Source organism: Euphorbia lathyris, chromosome 1, assembly GCF_963576675.1.
Source record: "Euphorbia lathyris chromosome 1, ddEupLath1.1, whole genome shotgun sequence".
NCBI classification, from domain to species: domain Eukaryota; kingdom Viridiplantae; phylum Streptophyta; class Magnoliopsida; order Malpighiales; family Euphorbiaceae; genus Euphorbia; species Euphorbia lathyris.
In genome coordinates, this window is record NC_088910.1 from 127,639,348 (window position 1) to 127,654,536 (window position 15,189).

A 15,189-nucleotide genomic window follows, 5' to 3' on the forward strand; every position below is an offset into this window, starting at 1 on the left:
TAATCCCACTGTATCTAAACGTCACGACATGCTTACACTCTAATTCATGTGGCATGAAAGATTCTAAAAAAGGAGGACGTGCAAAGCATTTGATATATCAATTCATATTAGTGAGACTTTTAATTGCATCATTTGACAAATATTGTGACTGAAATTATAGTGTTTCGTATGTATGTATTAAATTAGTTTTCCCTCAGAAAACTTAAGGCTATTTTGATGTTTATCACTTGATATTATTTACTATTTGATAGAGGCAGCAATATATTTCAGTAGATCGTTTTCTTATTGTATCAAATCTCGGAGTAGTGTTTTAAAAAAAATACATAAGCATGATACAAAAACTTGTTCATATTAAAAAAAATAAAAATAAACACAACATGATACTATAAACAAGAAAAATATGACATGATACGAGTTATATATCTAAATAATTAGATATGTTAATCTGACACGACCAAACATGTTAATTTGAACCAACTTGTTACACGAATTAACCTATTAAACATGATCTAACCTACACGAATGACAAATAGCCCGACGGTTTAGATTTCTCTCTCTCTTTTTCTCCTTAGGCCTCACTTAAGAGGTTTGAGGATGACGAAAATATGAATCCACGTAGAAAAACATCATTTTAGTTAAAAAGATTTGAAATTTCTAAAATATGTTAGATTTAAATTTACACTGTTCTCTATGTAGATGTTACTGTTCGGAATGGTATAAAGGATGAAGTTTGGATTGCAGATGTCTTTCTACAGATTTGGATTAACAATAAATATATTATTGTTTTGTGTTTTTTGTGCTTTTTATGGGCTCTTTTTGCTTTTTGTAGTCATTTTCATCTCTTTATAAATATTGTATTTGCTTTAGTGTGTAATCATGTGAGGTTTTATTCCTTACATTTTGCTTGTTGTACTTCTTCATATTTTATCTAATGAAATTAGAAGCCTTTCTCAAAAAAATAAAAATAAAATTGGTGATTTATCTTTTTATTATTATTATTATTATTGTTGTTTTAGACACGTGGTTAGGTCGGAGTTTATAAATTTGCACGTGTTAATCTCATCTGTAGCTGAGCTTTGCTTGATTAGTTTTTATTTTTGCAATGGGCTTATACTAGTTTACTTGGATAATGGATTTGGCTTGGTTAGTAATTAATGGCCCTTTTCACTAGATCCTATCATAGAAAACAACAGGGCTTTTTATTAGGGAAATTTACATCCAAATTCATATTTAAAAAACTATCTACAATTATGTCAAATTCTAATTTTAAACTATGTCAAACTAATAAAATTATTGTTTTTAATTTATTTTAAAAATTGAATTTTATAAATTATAGATCTAGAATATATTATCCAGGATTTAAGATTTATAAATTGGAGTTTAAATTTTTTTTTTTGGTAAGAATTGGAGTTTAAATTTTTTAAATTATAACGTAAAAACATATTTTATTTATCATATATAAAAAATAATAAAAAATTAAGTTTAATAATTTGATTTAATTGTAATTTTATAATTAATTATGATATTTATTTAGAAAACCTTTTTTTTTATATGTAAAAGTAATGAATAATGGTAAGTTACACAATGTTGAAGATAAAGTTGGTTTATCTTACCTATTTCTTACTTATCAACTAAATTTTAAATTTGTCAAATTATGAAAATAATAAACTACTTTTATCATATAAGGATCTTTGTTTCAACTTTTCGGATGAGCGTTTAGCGTTTCACTCCAAACAGCGGAAAATATAGTGTTTGGTTAAGTTTATATAACCACAACGCTAGTTACGTTCACATAGACCCTGATGACCACGTAAATTTGGTCATTCACCGTTAGATTAGGTGAATTAAAATCCTAAGGTGGAGATTCAAAACATCTTAAGACTTATATTTAATCCGTCTAGATCTAACGGTGAATGACCAAATTTACGTGGTCATCAGGGTCCATGTGAGCGCAACTGACCACAACGTTTATCATTTTCTCTGGAAACTGCAGCATTTTGGAGCTTTTTTTTTTTTAAGTTCTCTTTTAGAGTTTTTCATGAACAACTATTTGTAGATACTTGTTGTTATTAACAAAACTATCATTCTTATTTCCACAAAATATGTTTTTTTTTAACATTATTTCTATTTTTAGAACATAATTATCGAAAGATCAAACTTCTGTTGCGTACAATAAATTTTTTATTTTTATTTTAAATTATTTTTATTAATTTATATAATATATTTTTCATAATTTATAATTTATTTGTTGATTAATTTAAAACATGTCCTACAAACAGGAAAATTTATAATTTATTTGTTGATTAATTTAAAACATATCCTACTAACAGCAACAGTTCAATATAATTTTACCAAACACTAATAATTAAACAGCTAATAGCAATAACAAACAACTAATGGCAATAAACAACTTACTGCAACCACAAACAGCTAACAGCAACAGCTGAACCAAACGCGTCCATAATAACAAACACATCCCTTAAAATTAGGAGTCATCAACATTTAAAAAAAATCAAAATTTGTAAAACAAAAACAGTCAATTTTTTTTGTTGTACTTTTTTGAAATTCATATGCTGCGAAAGGTTCATACAAGAGCATGGATTCGAAGCTATATTCATTTATTACGGAAATGAAAAAATTAGTTCAGAGCAAATTGTGATTTTATGCTGATAATAAAGAATTACGCAATTTAATTTTGAAAATAACAGAATTAAAAAAAACTGATTTCGGAAACTTCACTATTTAACATGAAATTCAGAAAAAGTATGTTCTAGTTTAAAATTTCCATGGTTGAAGCATAGTTTATTTAGTAAAGTTTTTTTAATGACAGTTTTTGTTTCAGATATTTTTAGAGAAAGAAATAGGATGGCGGATTCCTTAACTAACCATGGTCGAACTGCTTCTTCGTTGCTTTTATGGAATTCTTAACCTTCCTTCTGTTCTCAACTTGTGTCTCATGACTTGGCAGAACTGTTCCATTTTCGATTCCGCTAATTTGTTTGTATTTTATTCCATTTTTTGTTTGTCCTTTATTATTTGTTTTACTTATATTGATCTTCTCTTTTAATAAGATTTTGGGTTCGGTTCGATCTGATTCGAAGTGTGCTAATCTAGTTAGAATACTTTGGCTCTTTTGGGTCGATCTCCAAACTTTTAATTAGAGAGTGTTTGTTTCTCCAAACTTTTAATCAGAGAGTGTTTGTTTCTCATGTTTTCACCTATTGTTTGCTGTTTCTCTTCTAAAAGCACCTGCACTAGTGTTTAGTTTTTATAATCTAAAATACCCTTTTAAAATGTTTACTTAAAAACTTACCTACTTAGCTATTTCCTTTTTTTCCAAGGGACTTCAATTCATTCATTTCACAAAATAAACACTGTTATTTTATTTTTACTTTTTTTTTTGTCTTTATGGTTTAGAATTGTTTTATCAACTATTAAAAAGTTACAAAAATAGTAAATTTATAACCTTTAAAGTTTTTACGTTAGAAAATTAATTTTGTACAATTTCGTACATTACGTTAAAATTGATTTTGCTTGGAAATATTAGGGTTAAATTTATACAATTTCATACATTAAGTTTAAATCTCTACTTTCAAAACGGTTGGGTTAAATTTGACCATTCTCCCTAAAAAATATAAAGTTTAAAATTAATTCTATATATTTATTTAAAACATGTCCATATTAGTCATTTTACATACTAACAACAACAAGCAATCATAGTTTTACCAAACACTAATAATCAAACAACAAACAACAATAGCAAACCGTAACTGCAAACAGCAGGTAAACCAAACGAATCTTTAATCTACAACATTTCAGATTGTAATTGTATAAACCCAATCGTGTTCATATAGGTTTTTTTTTGGAACGAGTAACTTTAATTAATGAGAAATGTAATCCTTACAAAACGCACTTTCAAGCCAGTGCGGGAAATTAAAAGAAACATAAGAGCTAGCATTGGAAAGAGCTTTGTGGGCAATAGCATGCGCAACTCCGTTCGCTAACCTTGGAATAAAAGACATAGTAAAATCTGGTCTACTGTTTAAAACTTCACGACGCTCTTTAATAACCAAACCAAAATCCGAGCAATCCTGCTCACTAGACGCAAGACTCTGTGTAATCACCTAGGCGTCAGTTTCAAAAATCACACTGTTGTATTGCATTGATTTCACCCAAGACAGACACTGTCATAGTGCAATTGCTTCGGCCACACGGACATCCACCTCTCCTTCATTCGCACAACTATGCAAAGCAATAAAATCCTCTACGTGGTTTCGTAAAACAGCACCGAACCCGCACTTCCCCTCTTCCCTGAAGATCGATGCATCCATATTGCATTTAATCTGATTCACGGTCAGCGGAGTCCATTTCAGCTGAGTTCTAGCAGGTCATCGAGGTCCAGGCTACTGCGGATGTACTGGTTTTTCGCGCTCCTGTCTCCAATCTGCAAGGAAAGCTGATACCAGATTCATTGCAGTAATCGACGGCAATACCTTCCCATTCCATAATAAATTGTTGCGCCGTTGCCAAATTCCCCATAGGATCATTGCCATCTTCTGCACCAATTTTTCATCTAACGTTTCATATAGCCCCAAAAACCAGTCGCCTATTTCCTCTTCGTCACACCGCGGTACCTGCAAACCTGCTGCCGCCCAACAAGCCCCTCCGTATGGACAACCCAGAAACACATGGAAATCATGTTCAATATCTGCAGGGCAAGGAAGACACGATGTAGGCAGTTGTACGTGTTTATTTTGCAGTCTCCAGCGGCATGGCAGCACTTTTGAGCACAGTTTCCACAAGAAAAAGGTTATCTTAGGAGGGAGCTTCAGATTCCATAAACCAGTCCATCCCCTATTTAGGCTCATATCTCACGGTCTGTTCCTATCAGATAGCAGGTGATATCCAGATTTTGAAGAATAAATGCCGTTTTTGGTGTAAAGCCATATTAGCCTATCCTCTCAGGTCGTGTAGGGTACTATCATTTTCCTGATTATATCGATCTCTTGTGGTGGGAAGATCATATTCAATTTTCCCAGATCCTAGCTGCTGGATCCCTCTTGCATCAAATCTTTCACTGTTAGGTCCTCGAGACCCGGCACACCAGCTGTTTGGACACGGAAGTTTGGCGCGCTCGATAGCCATGGTTCCTGCCAGACTTTTATTGATGCATCAGTGCCCACATTCCATCTTAAGCCCAGTGATAGAACTTCCTTTGTGCTCCATAAACTCTTCCAAACATAGCTCAGATTATTTCCTAGTTTAGAAGAAAGGAAAGCCCCATCTGCAAAATACTTCGCTTTAAATATTCGGCTAACCAAACTTTGTGGATTATGAATAATTTTCCACCCTTGCTTTCCCAGTAAGGAGATATTATAATCACGTAGCTCCCTGTATCCCAGGCCACCTTTGTCTTTCCTGACAGATAGCTTGTCCCACCAGAACCAGTGAATATTTTTCTTCCCGTTTTCCTTTGAACCCCACCAAAACGAATTCATCATTTTTTGGAGTTCCTCACAGATAGATCGAGGGATTAGAAACATACTCATACAAAAGGTTGAGATAGCCTGTGCTATGGACTTCAGGAGCACATCCTTTCCCGCCATTGAGAGGAACCGAGAACTCCAACTTTTGAATCTCTTTTGCAAGGGCTTTTTCAGAAAACCAAAGACCGCCTTCTTCGACCTGCCTATTAGCGAAGGCAAGCCCATGTATCGTCTTGTGTTCAATGGTGTAAAGACCCTGAGTGTGTCACTAATAACGAGCCTCACATATGGCTTGGCGTTTGAGCTGAAAAAAGATTCCAGATTTCGCATGATTTATAGCCTGTTCAGATGCCGCTTCATATTCTGCAAGGATATCAGTGATTACCCTGCACTCATCATTGTTAGCCTGGAAAAAAAGAAAACTATCATCAGCAAAAAGCAAGTGGGTAACACTAGGTGCTCCCCTTTTGACTTTACACCCATGCAGCCTTCCTGCCGTTTCAGCTTGGCCAATTAGTCTAGACAGCACTTTTGAGCAAATAATAAATAGGTAGGGGGAAAGTGGATCTCCCTGGCGTAGGCCTCTGGCCAGTCTAATCGGGCCCACATTTAATCCTCCATCACCACACTGTATGTTACCGTTGTTACACATAGCATAATCCAGTCTATCCATTTACTGTGAAACCCCATCCTAGCCATCACTGCCTTTAAAAAACCCTAGTCTACTTGGTCATAGGCCTTGCTGATATCTATCTTCAGAGCTACCTCTCCCACGACTGCCCTCTTCTTCCTCTTCATGTGGTGTATAGATTCAAAAGCAATCTGAACATTATCAATTAGAGACCTGCCTGGCACGAATGCAGATTAAGATTCTGAAATAATTTCTAAAAGCAGCCTTTTGAGTCTATTGGCTAGAACTTTTGCAATAACCTTATATAGGACATTGCAGAGAGAGATGGGGCGAAGGTCCGTCATTTGCTCAGGATTATCGCACTTTGGTATAAGTACAATAATAGTGTCATTTAATGTTGCAGGGAATTCATTCTTTTCAAGCCAGCCCTTACATGTTGAGAACACTTCACTTCCTATCAAATCCCAGTAGTGCTGAAAAAATCTCGGGTTTAAGCCGTCTGGGCTCGGGGCTTTATCAGCATGCATCTGGAAAATCGCGGTTTTAAACTCCTCAATAACAAAATCTGAAATTAACATTTGATTTGCCTCCTCAGTGACAAGTGACGTGACCACATTCACTGACTCATAGGTCTGATTAGCAGGTGTTATCTTGCATTTTCATATAGTTTTTAATATATTTTAATTATAATAATCATACATTTTAAGATAGTTTTTAATATTTTATAATTGTTTTATGTTTAGTTTTGTGTTTCAAGAACTAATGCTTGTTCCATATGTTTTTAGGTATTATTTGGGGAAAAAATGCAATTAAGGAATCATTACTCAAGTAAATAAAGTTGCAAAGTTAGAACTCCCTCTAGTTGGTGACCTTGTAGCAGTTTAAGAATGAAGAATCATGACTCTTTAAATAAATCTTTATTGTCATAAATTCCTCAAAAACTATCCAAGGAATGTTATGACTATTTTAATACTATTTAAAGAGTCTTTTGAATGCTCAAGAAGGAGTTACACTACTTAATGCTCTCTTTAATTCTATGAAAGTTAAAAAGTTACAAAAAAGAATTCAACTCTCCATTAATCTTCTTTTTAACTATATCAAAGTTAGGAAGTTAGAGCAAAGAATTCAATCCTCCATTAATCTTCTCTTTAATGGCATTAAAGTTGGAAGTTACAAGGAATACATGAAGGCATGTGCAACTATAAATACCTACATTGGGAAGCATAAAAGGAGACGTGGAACATGCCTCACCACCTCTTTTTAGCTCTCCCTTTTAGACTTTTTTGTAGTTTTTTTTTCATTTCTTTTCTACCTTTGTAAACACATTCTAGTTTTTATTTCAAAGTTTATTCTCACTTCATCTTTTCTTCTCTTTACTTTAGTTATGTTTTCTATTAGTTTATTTTCTATTAAATTTCTTATTTTTGTTCCATCTACCATGAACTAACTCCTCCATAGCTAGAGCTATGGCGGATCCTAATCGAAGTAGATGATTTACTTGCAATCCGATTTCAAGTTCATAATTTATTAAATAGAGAATTAAACTATGGAGCTTAATTTCCTAGTTAGATATTTGGCCAATATTTAGCTAAATTGCAATTAATTATTTTGATTGACCGACACTAAGATAATTAATGGAATTACATAGTTTAGACCTGTGTCTATGCGGTGCGGTTTTTCAGGGTTTAGTTTCACGACTTAACTTTGGGGTTATTTCAGAGAACTTAATGCTTTCATTATACATTTATTCTTGACTGGACCAAAGCTAGGATAATTGTATGTGAAATATGATTAATCTTGATTGGACCAAATCTTGGTTAATTACTTTAGGAAATAATCACCGTCTCTAGATTAAAACTTAAGAACTTGGATAAGATTGTTATGTGGATTATATACATTAGGTTAGGTGAAGCCTTGCTCTAGTGACTTACATCATATTCAAATTCATTTTATTTCCCTTCTTTGTTTACTTTATTTAATTGTTTTAAATTTATTAGTTTAAATATCACAACCAATTCAAGTTTTGATTGCTTAGATAATATAAATTCACAGAAATCAATAGATATAAACACAATCCTCGTAGGAACGATACTCTACTTATTCTTTATTACTTGATCACGATGGGGTGCACTTGCCCTTAGTTTTGCACGATATACATTTTGTCCATCAGCAGGGGCAGCAAACAAATTGTTAAAATATGACAGGATAATATTACCCATAGCGTCGACGTCCGTTTGTAGTGAGCCGTCATCTCCCTGTAACTCATGGATCTTATTTTGCTTCCTCCTATCCTTCGTACACACATGGAAGTATATGGTATTTCTGTCTCCTCCCTTCAACCAGAATTTTTTAGATCGCTGTTTCTAGAAAACTTCCTCCACTTCCAACCAGTGATTCAGGTCTCGTTTGGCTTGGAAAAACCGAGCAATTGATCCCTGATCAGTTCTGTTTTGTGTTCAAATAAGGCACTTCTTGCGCCCTTCAATCTTTCGCTGAAACTTCTTCTGAAAATTTCCTCCCCATTGCTCCATTGAAGAAGAGCAGGCCGCCAACTTCACTAGAACATGATCAGTGCCACCCATGCCCCAATTCTGTCTTACCATCTCGTCAAACCCCTCTTCCCTCAGCCAGGCGGACTCGAATTTAAATCTCCGGGCGCCCCTGTGCAGACGAACAAGATGCAAGCCGATAAGCAAAGGCATGTGGTCTGAGTATGCCGATGGAACCGTTTTGCAGCTATAATCCAGAAAACGGTTTATCCAATTTGTCGATGCAAACATCCTATCCAATTTCTCCTGTACCTAGTGAATAGTACCTCTACTTCGCTCCCATGTAAATAGGCTCCTGGTCAAGAATAATTCGCTAAGGGACAAGTCAGAAATTACTTGTTTAAACGCATTCATAAGGTGGTTCGGATAGCATGGGCCCCTTTTCTTTTCTTCTTGACAAAGAATGCTATTAAAATCACCCGTTACTAGCCATGGCAGATTTGATCTGCTAGCTATCTCACGCGGTAAACACCAAGAATCCCTCTGTCTGGCTCTCTCAGCGAAATCGTAGAAGCCCACCAGCCTCCAATCCTCCACCCCTGTCGTATGAACTACTGCTTCAATGTGCTAAGTCGAGAAGCCTTCTATGGAAACCGTATCACTCTCTTTCCATAGTAGCGCCAACCCACCACTCCTACCTACACAATCTACTGAAAAGCTTCCTTTGAAATTAAACTTTCTACATAACCAATCAATTCGATCTCTACCAACAAGAGTTTCGCACAGGAAGATGATATTGGGGTTATATGTGCGAATAATTTCTCCTAAAGACCGAACTGCACGCGGGTTCCCCATTCCCCGACAGTTCCATGATAAGAACTTCATTGGTTTTGGCGGGCCTGAACTTCAGGCCTCGCTATTGGGGTCGTAAGACAGTTGGTTTTATCTGTCGTTGCTTCAGAAGAAATGAACTCTGTCATAGCTGGGATCTCAGGGATCTGGTTTACTGGTATAGTTTCCAAATTCTGTCCCTCCCGTCTTCTCTTTTTTAATTCCATCAACACTAACTCGTCTGTTTCTGCAAGTCCCATCTTGAGGTCACCTTCCATGTGTAACTGCTTCGGGATGCTTGTTACATGAGGGATATTCACATGGGCCAATGTCGCAGATTTGAGTACTTGTGTGACACGTTTTAGGATCGGACTGCTGTTATTACTGTTGGTCCCTTATAACGTAACAAGTTAGTTCCAAGGGGGGGATAGGAACTATTTAAAAATTAAGTACATTAAGGCTGACTTCTTTTTCTTTGAAAAAGGATTACACAGCGCGCTGAGTAAGTAAGACACTAGCTTAATCAACTGGTGACTAAGTCAGCTTCTTTCGTTGAGTTAGGGGATAGCACTTTGAGTCTATTCCTGAACTCAGACACTCAATACACACAACTCAGCTTGACTTCTTTACTTGGTCAGTTTTGTTTTAGCAAGCAATATATATATTAAGGAGTTTAAGGTTAGAAAGATGTTACTCAGCAGATTTATCTAGGTTCGGCCTCTGAGCCTATGTCCTGTCCCCGGAACACGTTTCGAGCTTTCGAATTCTCTACTGAGCTCTTTAACGGTAGAGCATCAAACCTTTTACAACTTAGAAACTGAGTATAACAAGAGTACCTTCTTCTATACCTCTACTCACTCCTAATCTCTCGCTGAGTACTATAACCGAGTACTCAGCCTCTCCTTTCTAATCTCTAGAAATGATAAAGATTTATCCTAAACAACAATTGCTAAGACACTTTAGATGATTGAATAATCACTCTAGACTTTTACACGAAAGATATAAAATTTGGTGTAAGAATTTGCTTTGCTTTTTCTTGCAGAACTTTGAGTAGAATTTTGGTCAGCGTAATGGCTTAATAAAGATCTGTGTCGAATGAAGCAACTCAAGGGCTCTATTTATAGAGACGTCTGAGACATCGGTCATTTCAAATTTCGAAATAACCGTTGGAGGGAAACGGCTTCCTGCTTGTCACTCAGTCTTGCTCAGAGCTCTCGGCTAATCAGATTTGAGTATCTTCTGTCCTCGGTCAGTGTTGAGCAGCTTTTAGTCAGCTCGGCAGAATGTCTCTCCATTTATGGTAAGGTCAACTAGACAGCGTTCTGTGTCTTCTGAATTTTACCCAAAGTGGAAACACTTTGTCTGGAAGTTGTTCTTGCTCAGCTGCTGTCTTGTACTCTTTGTCGATTCAACTCAGCAGCTTCATTCCGAAGTTGTTCAAAGAAGGTCTTCTAGATCCTTCTTCCGCTGAGCTGCGTTTTGTACATAACGACATCGTTTTGCATACACGGGCCGAGTTGTCTTGATCTGTTTGACTTGGGCTTTGACTTTCGTATTGGGCTTTGGCCTTTTACTCTTTATGTCTTATAAACAATTTTAACTCAACATTGAACAAACACATTAGTATAATAAATCAAAGCATTTAAACTTAGTGTGTTTAGAATAATTTTGTCAAATCAAAATCATGTGGAAAGGTGTTTCAACAAACTCCCCCATTTTGATGTTGGCAAAACTATTCAGCGAGGAACTCAGTGTTGAGCTCCCCCATGATAGTTGACCTATTATTACTTAGCAAACTCCCCCGTCAGGGTTGAGCTACTGACTTAGTTTTAACTCTAAACATTTTAAGGTTTAATCGATTAAGTCTAAGGTCAGTTTTCAGATATAGGTCAGCTCATGGAACATATTCTATTTTACTCAGTATTAAGCAGAAGGTGTAAGATTCAGAGAGCACTGAGTAATCATTTTGTTCAATGGGTCTTATAAGACAGTGTTTTATAAACATACAAGACAGTGTCAAACATATTATCAGCATTGGATACAATCAACAAGTATTATAAGCATTAAACATAGTTGATGTATTTGAAGATACATAATATCATAATACTCAGCATCGTATGAAATAACTCAAGTTAGGATAAAAGATGCAAGTATTATATTAAAGTAAAGTAGTCAGCATATATAGCAAAAGATGAGCATAAAAGAACATAGAGACTACAGACTAAGTAAAAAGCTAAGCCTAGCCTATTTCTACTTCTTCTTCTTTTGCTTAGACTGACTACTTCTAGGAGCCTCCTGCTGAGTTCTAGCTTGTTCTTTCTCCCCCGTTTTGTTAGCATCGGAAGGAGGAGGAATTCTAAAAGAGTCGGTTAAGACAACGGCGGTTAGCACGGCGGACAGCTCCTTAAGTTTGTCGGTACTTTCATTAATGTCGTCAAAGACAATAACGCCTTCATTCAAGACCTCTTTTGGTATACCGATTTCAGCGGCGCTGAGCAGGCTCAGTATGTAAGCTTGAGACTTACCTACCCAAGTAATTGAATCTGTCAGTGCAGCAAAAACTTGATGAAAGGTTTTCAGCAAGGCTGAGTCATAATATTGACGCTGGAGATTGTTATGACGAACATGGTTGAAGATCCTTTGGGAGTTGACCAAGATCTCATTTTGCTTCATTTGGTCAGTGTCCATCTCTTGCTTATTCAAGTTCAGCAGACGAACTGCTTCGCTAATTTGCTCCACCGAGCATTGAGAGTATGAAGACAGTTGATGGTTGGTCTTGGTTTGCTCAGTGTGAAGCTGGGCAAAGAGCATCTTAACTTCATCAAAAGTTGCATACTGAGTGTTCGCAGCTGACAAGGTCTGGAATTGGCCTTGAAGGGTGTTAAGATGTTGAACCATTGTCAGTTGGAGCTAAGCCAGCTTTGATATTGAGTCCTGTCTGGGCTGATGTGATTGAATTATGATCATATCACTTAGCAAATCCTTCAGTCCCTTAACTTCATTTAGAAGCAGAGTGACTTGGGACAGCTGAGCTGATGTAGTATTAGTAGACCCAGCAGAAGGTTCAGCATGTTGATGAAAATCCTTGATCAATGACTGCACCGAGTTGATTAGTTGTCTACCAGACTCGGTGGCATGCAGATAGCTGAGTGATCCTTCATCATGTTGCCTAGTTTCCACAGTTTGACCAATTGGTGGAGGAGTCGGAGTGATGACATGGTCAGTGACTGGAAGAGGGTTATCAATCTGTACTTGGTTTTCTGGAAGATATGATTGATCGGTAGTAGTGATGGTCGGTGAAGTAGTGATCCTAATGCTGTCAGTGCTGATAGGGGCAGGAATGTTCTGAGTCAGCACAGTGCTTGGAGCAACAGCATTGATGAGAACTTGCTCGGTTTGGCTAGTAGAGTTGGCGGAAGCATTCAAGTTGGCTTGTTCCTTTTGTGAAGAACCAGAGGCTTGCTTTTCAAGAGAAGCTTGTTGAGAAGAAGGGGTTTGCTTACTGAAAAACTTTAACTTAAGAGAAGAAGGATCTTTAGTCGGCTTTTGAACAGGAAGGTCAATGACAGTTTTCTGACTTTCCTTTACTAATCTTCTTATGCGAGGAGGAGGAGTGTCAGCTTGGATAGACTCTCCTGAGTGAGAAGGAGAAGTTTCTTCTTGATCGGCATTGAGCTGGTCAGCTTGTTTGTGTTCTTTATCTGCACCCAACTCAGTATTAGATGGGTCAGCAGCTTCCTCTTCACTAGCTGTCTCCTCAGCGTCATCCTGACCGCTTTCTTCTTCTTCTTCTGCTTCCTCATCATCCTGATTTTCGTTATCTAATTCTTCTTCCACCTGAGTGATGAAGTGATCATCCAGTTCCACATCATCTTCTTGATGCTCAGCTTCAGTTCCCTGACACTGTGTGAAGTGAGAATCACTGGGAACAATGATGTCAGTAGGGATAGCATCAATAGGGGTCAGCTCTGAAGACTTCTTCTTCTTGAGAGGTTGCTCATCAGCATCTGTTCTTTCCTCTATTTCAGGCTCATCTTGCCTGCTTCTCTTCTCGGCTGACTTAGGTCTCTCCTGACCTTTTTGAGAAGCTGACTTTAACTTCTTGGTCTGAGGCTCAACCTTCTTTGAAGGAGTCCCAACAGCTTTCCTTTTTCGGGCAGCTGGAGCCTTTGTCCTTTTTCTCTTCTTTGGGACAGTTGTCTCCTCATCAGCCTCATCAGCATTTTTTCCTTTCTTAATTGGTTGGTCATACTTTAAGGCACGCAGCGCAGCAGCTGTGATCTCAGAGCCTTGGGCCTCAGTTTCCTCGAACAGGTCAACCTGATGGTCTTTGAGGATTCTGGTTATGAGTGAGCCCAGCCTAAGAGTTCCAATGCTCCTCTGGAAGCCAGCAATTAAGAAAACTGGCATGTTGATGGGTTTGAAGGTCAGCATATGCCATATGAAGCATTGCTCGAAATTTATCGCTGAGCTAGTGCAATTAATCTTGGGGTAGATGTAATTGGTCAGCAGATAGTGTGCCATCTTTTGGTGCTGGCCCATTGATGAACTTGAGATTTCTCCAGAATGGCCAGGGGGTTTGCAGAAGGTGGCTACATACCTAGTTCCTTCATGATCACCATTTCTCCTCATCTTTGTTCCCTCATTCTTCAATTTCAGCAAATTGGCAAGGTAGGTATGGTTGATGAAGATTGTTTTCTCCTTTACCATGGTTACTAGGTAGTCCTGGTTATCGTTAGCAACCCGTAAGTTGTGGTAGAATTCCCTTACTAGGTCAGGGTAAGTGGGATCTCTAATGGAGAACAGCTCGGTCCAGCCATTCTTCGATATCCATTCACAGAATGGTTGCTCGGTTGTTACGAAGGCCTCAGAGAACCATCGTGAGAAGTCTATTTTGCACTCTCGAACGTCTTGGAAAACCTTAGTGTAGGTTCTGACTTTGGTCGGCTTCTCTTTAGAGGAGGGGTTTTTGGCCAGCTTTTCCTTTGCTCGGTGTGGTGACCTTGGTCGTTTTAGACGGAGTAGTTTGCCTGGAAGGTTCATCGGAACTGGTCTTAGGGTGACCGGCACCAGAGATGTTAACGGAAACCTTAGTCATAGTTTCAGAGAAAGACTTGGAAGTTTTGAGAATTTTAGAGAGAGAATGCTTATGCCAGAGAATTCGGTAAGTGTAAAGAGATAACAATGGGGATTTGCCCATTATTTATAGCGGTGAAAAGTGGATCTTATCGAATCCATGTGTCAGTTTTGCCTTGGGATTGTCAACCGACAATGATCCTGGATTTTATGACACATTCGGTGCATACGTCATCCTAGGTGGCTTTTCGCGTGCTCTAGCATTAAATGCAACGGATCTTATACTCAGCGTTTAGAATACTAAGCGTTTTATATTCTGAGTGGTCAGTTTTATGCATACGGGTGATTTTTCAGTTTGAGATAACTACTCGGTGCCAATGTTTGCTCAGTATGTGATATTCATTCATTTAGCATTAAACACTCAGCATACATTTATTCACTCAGAAAATAATAGATCATTCAGCATGTTAATTCACTTAGCATGAATCTCTATTAAGAGCTGGAATTTACTGAAGAGGATTAAACATACCAATGGCTTCTCTCAGTATGCTGAACTGTTCACGAGCCAGTGGCTTTGTGAAGATATCCACAAGCTGCTCATCCGTTGGGACGTAGGTCAGTTTTATCTCGCCCTTGAGTACATGGTCTCTAATGAAGTGATGTCTTATGCTGACAT